Source organism: Myotis davidii, unplaced genomic scaffold (genome assembly GCF_000327345.1).
Source record: "Myotis davidii unplaced genomic scaffold, ASM32734v1 scaffold296, whole genome shotgun sequence".
Lineage (NCBI taxonomy): Eukaryota > Metazoa > Chordata > Mammalia > Chiroptera > Vespertilionidae > Myotis > Myotis davidii.
Genome location: NW_006288889.1, coordinates 1,201,863 through 1,214,739, shown reverse-complemented (window position 1 = coordinate 1,214,739; position 12,877 = coordinate 1,201,863). Strand labels below are relative to the sequence as shown.

The 12,877-nt window shown below is 40.3% G+C and overlaps 1 pseudogene; it reads right to left on the bottom strand.

Moving 5' to 3' along the window:
* Positions 1-10,420: 10,420 nt before the first annotated feature.
* Positions 10,421-12,537, bottom strand: LOC102752258 (annotated as a pseudogene).
* Between the last annotated feature and the right edge of the window lie 340 nt (positions 12,538-12,877).

Genomic DNA, 12,877 nt, shown 5'->3' with positions numbered 1-12,877 from the left:
GATAAATTATTAATACTCTGCGGCTGTTAAACAAGCATCACATTTGCAGCATTGAAATTCTGATTTGTCGAGTATTGGGGGATGTAACTATATTAAACAATGCCTTGATGTGAGGGGGAAACATTCTTTAGAAGGGGCATCTTAATCAGTTTCATGCTGAGCGAAAGAAAATTGTAAACTATGCATTAAAAGAAGATTTACTGAAAGTTCTTTTTGCTAGATCCACTGCATTCTAATTCACCGCTTCCCGTTGGCTTTCAAAGTATAACATAGGTAATCTGCAAGCCACATTCATGAGCAAAGTTGGATGTGGATTTACACTTGTGGGGCTACATTACAATGGGTAGATTTAAGGTCTTATGAAATGAGTTTTTGGATTTGTTACAGAGGTACGGAGCCCCTCAGATACAGGCAGATAGGTTTCCCAACATATGGCAACCACCTTATTATAAAACAAAACAGTGTCAAATCAAAGTACCTGATTACGATTCTCCAGAGCTATGCAGTTCCGATGGCCAGGCTTATATGTAATACCTCAGAAACAGCATCCTTTATTTTTCTGTCTTCTCTTATCCATAAGATACTGGGTTTGTAGGCTTTAAAACCTTAAGCAAAAGGATAAAATACAAATTACAGGAAACAGTGGAGTATGAAGAAATGAAATGACATTCTCCGCAGTCCTGAGAAAGAGAGTCGCATCCCTCTGTGCAGCCTGGGGAATCCCGTTACCAGCGAGCTGTGGAGGGGCGCGTGAGTAATCTTTGGGCCCCAAGAAAGCATCCACACCACACCAGCAACAGTCAGTGATCACAGAGAGTTAACGTCCAGGTTTGAAATAACGATACCCAAGTTTTTGAACAATAAACTGTCATTGACAGCACTCAGATAATCAAAAGAATCGTCAGGCATTGCTTACATACAGTGGGAATCACTGAAGGTCTGGTGTGTTTTATTTTGGAAAAAGCGGGTGCTCCTTGTTTTCAGCTCTTTCCTCACATTTCAAATTCTTTGCGAAGTTGTGGGTTTGGGATGCTCTCAGGACTGGACATGAATAAAAACAGCATCACTGTCAACAGCAGAAGCCAATTCCTTTACAACGTTCGTTTCTGAAAAATAAGATCTTTGTGGAAATTGTAGCGAAGGACAAAACACTGCTAGTGGATAAAAACTTTCAGTGGGTGTAATAACTGGTTAGTTTATAACCGACCGGAGCTCAGGGTTCCTGGCCTTGTCCTGGGCTCTGTCCCTGTCACCGCGCGGTTATTCCCGAGGCTTTAGTCCGGGCACTGATGACACAAACCGGGCCCTAAGGAAAGGTCTGCTCCGCAGAGAGCGCTGGTGGTCATGTAGCATGTTAGTTACAATCGCCATCATCTTTAGTGCTTTAGCTGTCAGAACTTGCACAGCTAACAACAACCAGTCTTTTACTAAAATTCTACCTCATCAAACTAACTTAATTAGCAATTCAACTCCTTATTTTTGTTTTGGCTTCCCCTCTGGCTACTAATTAAAGCTTAATCGAAACCGCTGAACTGAGGTTGTAAAGAATTCATTAATATTAAAATTAGCCCCAACAATTTTTGGGGGGCTGGTGCAATTTCTATTTGTTACTGTCAGAGATTTAAAACTCAGTTGAATTGCTAAAAAAAAAAAAAAAAAAAAAAAGCCTTCCCAGGAATTCTCATTCTGCCATACACATGAGCTGAGCACATATGACGAATGCCAATAGTTACATAAACAGATCGTTTCTGACCAGGCAGACGCAGCCCACTGGGGCATTTACAATATATTTAGCCAAAATAAAACTTAGGCTATTTTTCTGAAGTCGTTCACATTACTTTATCCTCCTAAGTGGTTTCATATTTTGGATAAAAGAAAGGAGAAGGGGCTCTGGAAAAAATTTCAAGAATTGATCTTTGTGTATTATCTTGACAAGATTAATATATTTGAAAAATGAACAGATTTAGCTCCTCACTTTGATTTTTTACTTTTTGTAACTTCAAAGATTACTCTAAAAGCCACACTGGTCATTCCGAAAAGTAAAATCAGATCAGCACCAAACTCTACGGCTCTGTATGGGACACACTTTACTTTTTAACTGAAATCGGATCTTTTATCAGGAATGGCTGAAAAGGGAATGTATTACATTTTGTTCTCCAATAAAATAATTATGTTGGTGTATGCCTTCACTTATTTTCCAGATTTCTTTTGATGGTTTAAGTAGTAAATTTAAAACTATTAGGTTTTTATTTTAAACCCGCATTAAAAAGTCATTTATTCAGCATTTGGATATTTGTAAGTATTCGCAGTTTCAATGAGACCACATTTTGTCTTCCAGTTTGTGACACGTAAATGCAAATTGGAAATGCTTTTCTTGGTGAACAGGAAATGATTTTCATAAATCAAATCCTTTTCATTTTTGATATTTTAATAAATTTGTAAAAACGTGTATATTTATTTTACCCTTTAGGAAAATTCCAAATGTGTAGGAAACAAACATGTTGGCACTAAAATATACAGCAACTAATACTACTTAGCATATTTTATTAAACCTGAAAATTAAAATACATTTATAAAATGCAAAGATTGGTCAAAATATACTTGAGAAGTACTGTTGCATCTAGGCTTCATTTAGATAACACATGTTACAAAATAATCACACACACACATAAAAGAAATATATGTCAATTTATAATCCCTGGATTAAATCAACAATGGCATAGAGGGCACACAATTTAAATCTTAGTGACAATTTCCATGAAGTTATTTAAATACATTTTGACTTCTGACAAGAGGATGTAATTTATAAAACAGCACTTACCTAAAGTAGCATAATGACGATACTTTCATTTCTGCAAACACAATTTCTGACATCCCAAAATGGAGCCTTTAAAAGAAACCAGCGGGATATGTGGGGTGTACAGGGACTTGCCTTTGGCTGGTGGGTGCACACTGTGTGTGCAGATGAGGTGTTATAGAGCCCTATGCTTGAAACCTGTATGGTTTTATTAACCAAGGTCACCCCAATAAATTCAATAAAAAAGAGGAAAAAGTAAAAATAAACACTAAAATTTATTGGAAAAATAGTCAATATACATAAGCAAAAATTGATGGATAAAATACTTAAAACATTTATCTGATTTGAGGAAACAAAAAAATTACTTTCAAAAAATAATTCTTCCTCAAACTAATAAAAAAATGTTCCTTAAATATAGAAAAGTCAAGTCCAGCTTCAGCAGCAGTCATCCTGTAAATGAAAGGTGGTGTTTTGACGTTATCATTGCCTGGCAAAAGCATTATCTGACATTAATGTTGCATGATATTTTATCAGTGTTTTGAGTTAAATTCTTATTATGTTCCATACAAACACACTACAATCATAAGATGACATTTTAAAATAGTTTTACAAATTTCTGTTTCAAGTGAAATGAGGCTGATTGTTATTGGAGAAACATATTAAATTAAGGGAAAATAAGTACTTATTTTAGCTTAAGCAAAATCAATCTGTATTAATCAAAGAAAATGCTACTTTCACCATTAAATTTGAATTTGACCTGAGAAGTAATGAAAGAAGCCACAAGCTCTCTATAGAGTATTTGAAAAAAACAGAGCAGTTAAATTAGTAAAGTCTGCAACTATCTTTGAAGCTTAAGTTTTAAATATTATGTGATTACAATTTTCAACACAATAAAACAGTGATACTTTCCAAACATATTCCTAAAATATCACTGATATTCTTAGGATGCATCTGAATTTGATGCTCTTAAGTAAGCTAAGAAATCCTCTGCATCTACAGAGTCTCATGGAAGCTTGCATTATTTTATACCAGACCAGACTGGCAAATGCTGCTATACAACCGAACACCTACACAGGACAATGTCCCAAAAAGACATGGGAGAACAAGGAATTACATGCTATATTTCAGAGTATATGGTGCTATCATTTTGATATTATTGGAATGTGACGGTTTGATATGAATGTGGTATAAAAATAATATGACTTTAAAGTAGAATACAGACAAGGCTAATTAAGATATTTTAACTTTACTGTTTTAACTATAACTTTATCCATAGCTGCTTTAATGATTCTATTTTTTAAAAAAATATTTATGATCTTAAATGAGGGCATCTCCTGCACAATTAACACATCATTATTGGCATTATATAAAACCTATCTGTTACTCACAGACTCCAAGTAAAATTTTTGGTATTTCTCAACATAGCCTTGTTTTGTCAGGACTTCATACTGGTTTCTTTCCCCAGTATATAGGTCAGAACTATTATTACATTTTCAATTTTACAGAGATAAAATATGTAGATATATTTGTTTTAATTGTAGCATTGATCTTAACTAGCATTAGAAGTCTTGTTACAATGTTTTAGGATATCATAGAATAATAATAAGCAAAGGAATATAGGACACCTACCATTCATACAAATATTTATTTTATTCTTTTACTCCTCTTCTCACCTATATATATTTAATCCAGAACGTGTTATTATTCCTCAAATATTTAGTAAAAAAGAAGAGGATGCCTACGATTTATTTTTATAAACTGAATTGATGATAAAAGGGATTATGTAATTGTAATGATCTACTTGTATGAAATTAATAAAAATGTTATCATATGTGAAATAATGATTTTTAATATTAAATAGTTCTCAGAACACTTTACCATGGTTTTGTAATAAAGCAATACCACAAGAAGAAAAATATTTGCTTGTGTATATAAAATACTACTGTTTATTTTCAGTCATATTTTTCCCCGTGTAAGGATGGAGGGAAGAGTGTAGGGGCTGGTTTGGGTTGGTGAAAGGGAGCACAGAATGACATCCGGGGATAAAGGCCCTCAGCTCGCCTTCGTGTCTGCCCCTAATGATGCACGGTGACCCAGTGCTGGCCATTTGAAAGAGCTCATTGGAGCTCAGCCTCAGTGCAGTCCCTGGGTCAGGCCTGTAAGTGTGACCTCCTTTATAGAGCTTTTGAGAGCGACTTCCTTTTCTAGGTTCCTTGAAGGATGTGAAGGAGAGTCAACAACAGAAGAGAATCACAAAGGGGAAAATTAAACAGTGGTCACCAAGGGCTGGGAGAGGGGTGAGGAGTTGAATGAGCAGAGTCTGGATTTTGCAAAAGGAAGAGCTCTGTGGGCGAATGCTAGTGATGGAAGCACATCAGTGTGAATGTACTGATGCCCCTGGATTGTACGTTTCAATATGATTAAGGCAATCATTTTTGTGTTCTGTGTATTTTGTCACAATTTAAAATATCATATAAAAACGGAGGACCTTTATTTTAAAGGCAATGCATATCTAAGCAGGACGAATTCCCTGTTCATTTCAGTATCAGTAACATGGTCCGTGACCTGGGACAGCAGACCTGGGGTCAGGTGACTAGGAAAAGTGGCCGGTGTCTCAGGTGAGAAATACCATCCCTATATAATTCACAGCAGGGAATTCACAGGCACAATTTTAAAGTAATACCTCCGATTGCCCAGATCTGAAAAACAGGTAATAAAATCAAGAAACTAAGTTTTACAATTTGAGCAAACACTGTCAGTGAGAATAACAATTGTCTTGAAAACATCTTTTACGTACAGGTAGTCATTTCAATTTTGTATGCAGAGAACATGATAGGGGAGGGGAAGAGAGACAACAGTGACAAAACCACAGGACAGAGTTAGTTGCAGGTAGAACCAATACCTTCATGCAGCTGTATCATTATTCCAGTAAAAACAGCCTCGCCGTAGATGAAACCTGTGGTTTACAGGACAAAATGCTGCTTACGTTAACCAGTTCACAAATTTCATACCTTTTCCTTTTCCATATTGTATGTTGAGTTATTTAAAATGCAAATATGGACTTTCTATAAAGATTAAAGATCCTTCTCAAATATATTAAATATGAGTATCTAAACATGATCAGACCAAAATGACACACCCCGCGTGGATAAAACACACTCTTTTCTGATGGGCTTAGCAAGCTTTAGCCCTGTCTTGGTATTTTGCACTTTACAGAAATATGCAAGAAGGTCCAATGATTTGTTGTCAAAGATTAGGAGTAAGTGAATTATAGCCAGAATGCCTAACAATTAGGAGTTAACTGTATAATTAAGAAGATCGATTGTACAAATTTTCAAATGATTTGGGAATGGATTTTTAAATGAACATTGTAACTGATATGCGTTTTCTCCTTGTAATTATAAAACACGCACAAGCTGAGCCTAGCACCCCGCCCACACACACTCTATTCATGGCTGTTAACTCTGCTCAGAGCACTCATTGGCCTTTCCGCTGGAGGTCTGCCAGCAACGCTACTTGTAAACTGAAATACATAAACAGCATTGTATTTTATATTTAAAATCATTTTCAAGTAAACATTGAGAGCCTTGTTTTATTACAGTCTATTATGACTTTAATATTTCTTTTATTTATGCACTTAAATATATACTCTTCACCTATAAAACATGAAAAAATCAAGTGACTTTTGACACAGATTGCATTTTAATGTAAATAAAGAATCTGCATTTCCTTTAGAGAAATTTGGGGAATATTCTAAATTAATTTTAGCAATAACTTCCCTAAAATGTAAGAAATTATAATAACATTAAAAAGATAATATTTGTCTCCTTTGGCTTCGAGAAGTTATGAATTTAAAGCCTAGTTTAAGCCGAAACCGGTTTGGCTCAGTGGATAGAGCGTCGGCCTGCGGACTGAAAGGTTCCGGGTTCGATTCCGGTCAGGGGCATGTACCTGGGTTGCGGGCACATCCCCAGTGGGGGATGTGCAAGAGGCAGCTGATCGATGTTTCTCTCTCATCGATGTTTCTAACTCTCTATCTCTCTCCCTTCCTCTCTGTAAAAACTAATAAAATATATTTTAAAAAATAAAGCCTAGTTTAATAGCAAATATATATATATATGTGCAAATTTGTATTAAAATTATTTTGGTGATTTTGATATCATTTTTTGATCTTTAAATTGATGAAGAACAAGCATCTTCGTTTTCACTGGATCATGTATTATGAATAAAAATTCTGAGCAGTTAAAAGAATTTAACAAAAAGCTAAAAGTTTATTTCTAATATATAAAGAAATACACCACCAGTCACATCATTTTCCCATTAGACTTAGCTTGCAATGTACAAAGCAACTAACCACATCTTGGTAAATATTAATGATTTAAAATAGTGATCATGACTGACACCATTGCAAAATGTCTTTGTTTCTGTCAGAATTCCTAAGTAAAGTTTATTGAAAAAGTCTTATATTAATTCTACTGATTGGTTTATGGTTGATTTTTCAATGACAGCTAATTATTCTCAGCAAGTTATTAGTTATGAAGTGTAAACCAGCATCACTTAGACTTTTTAGTTTTACTTCACTTATAAAGCAAATGCTGGTGATTTCTCAGATTATACCAGATGATTTAAGCCTTTAAAAAAAACTTGGTTTGTTACATTAAGTATATTAATAATGCTCCATTACAATAAACACCAACATAAAAAAAAAAAAACATTTACACAGCTTAAAGCAAATTATTATTTAGCTTTCATTTCCCCTAGAAAATTCAAGATAAATATACATAGAACTCAAGAAATTGTTGATTGAAAAAATAATTCTAAGTCCAATGAATTGGGGAAACCAGTTGAAAACAAATGAACTTGCTGCCAACCTAGCACACATTTGAGCTGAACAATTATGACAAGTTCTGCTAATACCTCTTGTGCAATCTCATTTACAAAGTTCTCCACAGCTTTTATTGGAAACACATATGTAGACAATTTTAACTGAAATCCAACTTTGTCTGACTAGATAGGAAGTGAGTCCTTTGGAGCGTTTGTGGGAGGGGGCATTTTCAGCGACAGAAATTTATTTACTAATTTGGGCTTTTAAATACCAAATTGCAATACAAGTAACAAAAGGAGAGGAGAGGAAAGAAAGATGAGGCGATAGAGAGAGAGATGGACATGACAAAGGAGACAGAGGGCGAGATTTCTTGCCTTTCCCTTCGGAGAGAGCCAACATCTCTTCAAGTGCAGATAGAGTAGGAGAGGTGGTGGAGGCGCAGTATAAGCCCTGGCCATGGGGGGATGGGAACTTGCCCAAGCACATACTGTGGCAAGTGTTCCCAAGGTCTGCTGTCATAGTCCCAGGTTTTATTTCTCATCAGAGTGCCTTGTAGGGGAGAACCATTTATTTATTTTTAACTTTTTTAAAAAAATATTTGTTTTTATTGATTTCAGAGAGGAAGGGAGAAGGAGAGAGAGAAACATCAACGATGACAGATAATCATTGATCAGCTGCCTCCTGCATGCTCTTAACTGGGGATCAAGCCCATACCCAGGGCACATGCCCTTGATTGGACTTGAACCTGGGGCCCTTCAGTCCACAGGCTGATGCTTTATCCACTGATCCAAACTGGCTAGGGCCTTTTTAACTTTTTGAAATGAAAGTTAACAATGGTCATAACATAGCTCATGGGGTCAACATCCCCAGGAGAAGGAAGAAAAACTGGAAATTGGCTTATAAACTTTTACAATACAATTAATTATATCAGTATCTTCGATCTCAGATTGATCACTAAAATGTTCCTTGGTGGCTAAGGTTGTATAATCAGAAAAGTGTGTGGAAGAGAGTGTTGAACAGAGTTAAATGATCTGCTTTGGAAAGAGGAGGAGAAAGGAGGGAAGAGCTAACTTTTCAGCATTCCTTAGTTTTCATCTCACAGCTGGGCACAGCATGTTGGTGCGCACACCTGGCCGGAGAGCAGGCTGCCTAGATTTCATGAGGACCCTAATTACAAACAGACAAGTTCAGAGATGCACCAGGTCAGCCAGCGGGGCAAAAGGGGAAGGAAAGTGACAAATTCTCAATGTTTCCCAGAGAATAATAATATCCACAACTTTGGTAGCCCTTTCATGTGAAAAAGATCCAGAAACTGTCTGTCATCAGGAGAAGAGGGTACTGGCCAGGCCCCATAGGCGCCCCTTGCTCTGGTTACATTATCCACTGTTCTGTACCTTCTTGTAAGAAGACAAGAGAATCTCTGGCACGCCATGTGGGGTCGTACATGAGGAAGGTAGAAAAGAAATCAAGTCGTGGATATTGGGTTTCCCCCAGTGTGGTAGTTCATTGGAAACCCAACTTGTCCACAGGGGACCTGTTTTTATCCTTCCTTTGCGGACCTGTGGAGCCTTTCCAAAAGCCAGGCCATACGTAACCCTAGGCTCTGGAGTCCTGCCAACTTCAGGATACCTCCTTTCATCTCTGCATAGCCGACCACCGCATTCTTCTGCAAGGGTCACGATGTGCTATCCCAGGGAGGCTGGCTTCTAAGTGGATTTTTTTACTGAAAGTGTCTTATTTGCTCCCCTCCTTCCTATTCCCACAGGTTCTGTCTTTCTGAGCCCCATCTCTTCCTCTTCTGCACTTATACTGTCTCAGCATTTAATTCCTCCTCAGTGCTTCCAACTCCCGCTCGCCTACAGAGGGCCACGAGGAGCTTAGCTGCACCTGGAGCTCAGGCAGGAGCGCTGACACGGCCTTTGAAGACCGAGGCACAGAAACTGCTCGCTCAGTTTCCCTGGAATTACATGAGCACGCCCTTTTCATACATTTACCTAGGCATGAACAAGTGCATGTACACACACAAATAAAGACGCGTGGTTGATGAATAGGTAACATGATATTTGGTTTTCAGGCTTTGACTTTTAAAGTTGAACATAAAAGAAGGTCAAGGTATCAAGTAGGCTGTGAATTTTAGAAAACCCACCTGACAGTGGCTGAAAGAGCTCATTTATTATTTACCCAGTAGGAGTCCTGGGTTGGGAGCGCCAGCCTGTGCAGGTAACTCACCATGCGCAAGGCCCGCAGTCCTTCCCCTGTGTCTGCCAGGGCTGCTTCAGCAGCAGGGTCATGTGTTTCTTTTTTTCTTTTTTAAAATATACTTTTATTGATTTCAGAGAGGACGGGAGAGGGAGATAGAGATAGAAATAGAAACATCGATGATGAGAAAGAATCGTTGATCGGCTGCCTCTTGCGTGCCCCCTATTGGGGATTGAGCCTGCAACCTGGGCATGTGCCCTTGACCGGAATCGAACCTGGGACCCTTCAGTCTGCAGGTCAATGCTTTATTCTCTGAGCCAAACCAGCTAGGGCTCTTTCGTTGGTGTGTTTTCCTGGAAGTTTCCTTCTTCATTAGGAGAAGACTGAGGCCAAAGCTACAGGGATCACATTCTGTCCCAAAGGAAATACTGGGGAGGATGTTTACCCTCAGGTGAGAGATGTTTCCATTGTTCCTTTCTCCTTTTATGAAAGAGATTGGTCAATGAGATGTGTTTTTGGACAGCTGGTTGTACTTAAATGCGTAATATGTGAGGTATAAGAAACTGCATCTTACAGTGAATAAATAAGGAAGACTCAGATCAGCCATCGAGGGCTCCTGAGTGAGCAGCATGCTCATGGCCTCCGTGCTTGTCATCTCTGCTTTCTGGATGTAATTTAGTAAGATCTCAATTCGAAGAACGGTATTTGCAGCTTCTGTAGCAAATTTCAAGCTCTTAAGTTTAACTGTGGTTGGTTCAAACACCCCTGTTTGTTGCCTCGAGGTTTACCACTGACCAGATCAGATCATCCATTTTAGGTTCTTATGTTCTGGGTTAATTTAAGCCTCCTTGTGAAAAGCTGTTAACTTTGCAAAAAGATCAGTGGGGTTTTGGCCAGCACTAACTGCCAGTGTGATAGGAATAACAAGAAAAGATCTTGCAAACTCTGCAATAGCAAGATTTTCCCACAGCCTCCTGCCGGTTGCCTAGTTTTCAAGGTATATGGAAAGGCTCCTTCTACAGCACCCCGCCTGAAGCCATAGATTCTGACTTCAAAACGCTCTTTACTACACAAAGAGCATCATGTAAGGAGCTCTCCATCTCGTCACATCACACCCTTTGCCCCACGTAAGATAACTGCCCAGATGTGTGAGCCTTCGTGTTGTGATCACACTCTCCTGTCCCACTTCTACAGCTTGTCCCCACATGGACGCGTCACGAGTTTCTTTACCTTCCAAATGGGTGGAGTTGCTCCAGAAGCTTAAGCGATGTGTTTACGGTCCCTTTGTAAAACTCTTCTAATTGCCAGAGCACCAGTCTCCACAAGCACTCCAGACACTATCGTCCATCCCACCATGGGTGGGAGGAAGGTCGGCACCAGTTGCCAGGATCTGGATTTGCTCCTGGTGACATCTGAGTCTCTCTGTCTAAGCTGGTCCAGTTTCTCCGGGTCTGTAATAACCACCTGCACACCAAGCCTCATGCTTGCTTTCTGCAGGCTGAAGCCCAGGCAAGCACATTTTGCATGAACTGTTCTCTTGGGCATCCCCGGTCCCGCCACACAGGGAGTGCACAGACAGTGATGAACATCCTCTCCACGTGACTTCTCCACGGGCTTTCAGAGTCTTAACCCACTGACTGTGAAGGAGGCTGGCCTTTCCCATCTGTGTATTTATTCACAGGTGCAGCATTTACCATATTGGCGATGAAACCATGTAGTCAATGATTGTGGATGGCACTGAGGTCTTAGAGCCTTAATCAGGCCATCCCTCCCCAGGTGTAACGTGCTGCTTCCTTGCAGGCAGGCCGAGAGCATAAGTGATGCCTTTGACTAACTCGCCTGCAGTTTCAGAAGTTCCGCTGCAACCACAGAGGTAGTTCCATCTCCCACCTCTTTGTCAGCTAGCTCACAAAGAACTTGAGCTGCAGTCACTTCAGGCTGGCTGTACCATCGTTATAATGGTGGCATCACCGACATCATCTACCGACATCTTACCCAAGCCCACCGGACCAGGAGAACATTTTACTGTTTTGGCAATAGAAGCTGCACCCTCGGTGCCGGGAGCCGCTCGCCTCCCCAGTGCTGCAGGCTGAACATGGACAAAGGCCTCTCGCCTTCGCAGCAGGGTAACGTGTTTCATTCATACTCAGACCATTAGCGTCTGGGTTCTAGGCCACACCAGCAGCGCCGGAAGGAGGCCGAGCCACGTGGCAGGGGCTGTGAGAACACCGCTCCAGCCCGGCCCCAGCCCCGCCCCACCGCCGCAGGGCAGGGACAAAAGCGGAGTAAGACTGTAAATAAGACTTAATGACCTTTCCCACAGTGACCTCATTGGCTGGAGCTGGGTCCCATGGCTCCCGTGGAGCACCGTGAAAGTACCTGTGGCCTGTGGCTCTGGGGGGAGCCCGGGAGGAAGAGCTGCGGAAGGTGGCTGCTGAGAGGCTGGCACCGGCTCAGCTGCCCCTGCAGGTGTTCGGGAATACAGTAATGAGTTTGGTTACAAGTATTTATTTTAAGGGGCGCACCGTTACCGAGGTAGCCACACAGCAAAGCGCTGCCGTGAATTAGAAATGAAGCTCAGCTCCTCGGTCATAAGGGGCCGCCCGTCAGCAGAGCCACGGCCTGGCCGCAGGGCAGCTAACCAGCAGGCCAGTCCCACTTCACTCGTTTCCTCATGCGCCTCTACGCGTCCAATCTGCTCAGCAGTAACGTTCATCCCCAATAAAATACTGTGTATTACATCACCGGCAATCTGGATAACTCACCTCGTATTAAGGAAAAATTGGTATATGATTTGAAGTAAAAAAAAAGAAAGAAGCAAAACTTAAGTTTGGCGAAATGAACTCCTTTTCACGTAACCTGCAAGGCCAAGGGTGGGTGCCTTCCAGGAGGATAAATCATCGCTCGGTGGACAGGAAACCACATGGCCAGGGGCTGCCTCCAGCAGCTGGCGGCAGCACCCGCAGGTCCCCGCTCACAGCCAAGGACCCGTCCAGCACGGCTGTTGATCAACGAGGCCACATCTCAGCATTGAGGGAGCCGAGGACACCTGACAC